The sequence below is a fragment of the Crocodylus porosus genome, unplaced genomic scaffold (genome assembly GCF_001723895.1).
Source record: "Crocodylus porosus isolate Cpor-Errol unplaced genomic scaffold, CroPor_comp1, whole genome shotgun sequence".
Lineage (NCBI taxonomy): Eukaryota > Metazoa > Chordata > Crocodylia > Crocodylidae > Crocodylus > Crocodylus porosus.
In genome coordinates, this window is record NW_017728909.1 from 23,225,256 (window position 1) to 23,227,784 (window position 2,529).

Below are 2,529 nucleotides of genomic sequence, written 5' to 3' on the forward strand. Positions count from 1 at the left end.
AGTTTTGAAAATGTCTGTCCAGCATTCTGCCTCGGGTATGAAGACAAACGATCAGCGTCTCCCCAGACTTACATATTCACAACTCATGGACTTCAGTGAGACCCATGTGTACTAAGTACATTTGGCCTATAATGAGCCATGTGTTCAGTATCTGAAAGAGAAAATATTCAGAAAGAGCAAAGGTGTCTATTAGCTTAGAGAGAATTTATCAGCGTTAATGATGAGCTCTCCTGGTGTATAGTGTTAATATACGTTTATAACATACAAAGGTTGTTATAAAACATCTCTATTCAGTATCAGGTCCTGCTGCCAGGCTGAATGAGCTCTGTGGCCATAATAATTACATTTAAGCTGGTTCTAGAATCCATTATTATCTGCAGAACTCCAGGGGCCTTATTTATTCGTAGAGCTTCTACTTGAGCGAAAAACAGTGTTTAAAGAGTTCACTAAAATGGATTTTCTTTAGGGGAATGGTTTTTTCAATTGCTGTCCAAGTATCCAGCCAGATGAGCTGATTTCCACTGGAATCATAAGGGAAGTGTAAGAGGCCTTAGTTTCCCCACTTGTTTTACGCCCTCCAGCAGCCTGCTGAGACCTACTTAAGCACTTTGGGCCACCCCAGCAGTCACTTCCCCAACTCTTGGCTGCCATGCTTTTGCCTTCTGATGTCATTACAAATGTTGGGAGGCTGCCTTCAAAGAATCAGGGTGCTATGCTTTGCTTTATATAGTTGGAGATGGCTCTTACCCCCTATAACCATCTGCTGTGTTTTCTTGCCTTCTCCAACAGTTTGCTGTGCACCCCGCACCCACTAGTCACAATCCAGACACCCACTGTGGCCTCCTGCCTCCCCTTCAGCCACTTCTATGCCTTGTGGCTAATACAAACCCCTAACAGAAATATAAACGCCTAACTTACCTCCCTGTGACAGTCTCCCGGCAGAACTCCTTCTTGGCACCTCCTCTTACACAGCTCTTTTCCTCTTCTGGCTCTTTCCCTCTGGTCCCAATGCAACGTAGTCTGTTTAAAAGAGTTCATGTCTCTTCCTCAGTAATGAGGGAGGGTCCCCTATTACAGAAGGTCACCACCTAATGTAAGCATCAGTTAGGGGACAGAACTAAAAACAATGGTCTCAAGCTGCAGCAGAGGAAATTTACACTGGAGATTAGGAGGGGAAACCTGCTGGGCCTGAGGGCTGGAACAGGCTCCAGAGGGGTTGTGGAGTCTTCATTCTTGGATGTTTTTGAGGAGGTTGGAGAGACACTTGGCCGGGATGGTTTAAAAGTCAGGGACGATCCTGCCTTGAGTAGGGGGCTGCACTAAATGACTAACAGGACCCAGCCCCAGGGGCAGCCATGCAATCCCTGGTGATCAAGTGCCTCCTGCCCCACTCCAGCTCCTCAGGGTACCTGCCCTTTTTTCTCACCTGCCATGCCTTGATGCACCTGTTAGTGTTTAGGAAGGCTGCCGCAGGGTCCCGAAGTGAGTCTCTGTTCCTCAGCCAGCTGGTTCTTCCCAGACTCAGCTAGCACCCGCCTTGTCTCTTGGGCATTAAATTGCAGCCCTTCTGGCCCCATCAGTGCCCAAGAGCACCAGTCACCTATACTTGGGCTTTGAACCTCCCCTATTGCCATGTCCATGCCTTGTAGGTGTCACTTTGGCTTCATCCAGTGGGCCCTCTGGCCCCATCCATCCAACAACCCACTCAGCTTGCCAGGCCCCTGGCCCTGGCCAGGCTCTCACTACTCCCCAGGCCCCTAGCCCTAGTTCAGCTTTTGCCCTTTTTCGGCCTTCAGCCTCTTTCACCAGGCTTTAGCCCACCTAGCCTAAGCCTGTTCTGCCTTCAGCTCTTTCCTGGCTTTCATCTCACTTCCAGGACCTTTGCCCTCTCAGCCTTGGCTTAACTCCTCCAGCCCTCTGGGCCTCTGACCCCAAGCACAGCTGCTGTAAGTCTCCACCAGCTCTCAGCCCTCTGGATCCCTGACCCCAAGCTAGACTGCCTGTCACAGCGCCCCACTAGGCATCCCTCCATCGTCTGCTACAGCCACAAATCGGTCCTCTGGTTCCCAAGCTTAATCACAACATAAATACAAGCAAACTGCTTTACAACTAAAATCTACCCCACTCTGGGTTGCTGCCTCACTGCAAGCCGTAAGTCCCAGTTAACTCTCTCCTCCACTCTGTGGGACAGCTCAGGTGCATGCCAATCTGTCTCCTGCAGCCATTGCCCTCGGGACCTCCTCCCTTTGGGGCATGCATAGCCAAACCGCTTGCCCCACTTGGTCTCAGGCTCTGGGTTTAAGTGGCCACCAAAGCCTAGCCCCTTCCTGTCAAGTCTCTTTTTCAGCCACACACAGCAGTTTCCATTTTGACTTGATGGCCAGCCTGCCCTCCTCTGCTGCAGCTTAGCCCAGCTATTTTAAAGCAAGGCAATGTAGGAAAAGCAAGGGCAATGTTGGACCCCTGCTAAACCAGATGGGGCAACTGACAACTGACGCCCAGGAAAAAGCCAACCTATTAAATAGGTAC

General features: G+C 50.2%; 1 long non-coding RNA gene across 1 annotated transcript in view; it reads right to left on the reverse strand.

Moving 5' to 3' along the window:
• Positions 1–746: 746 nt before the first annotated feature.
• LOC109308196 overlaps positions 747–2,529 on the reverse strand; it is a 6,281-nt gene continuing 4,498 nt past the window's right edge. The window contains exon 2 of the long non-coding RNA XR_002100530.1: positions 747–1,088. This is a non-coding gene — a long non-coding RNA (uncharacterized LOC109308196). The remainder of the gene's footprint in view (positions 1,089–2,529) is intronic.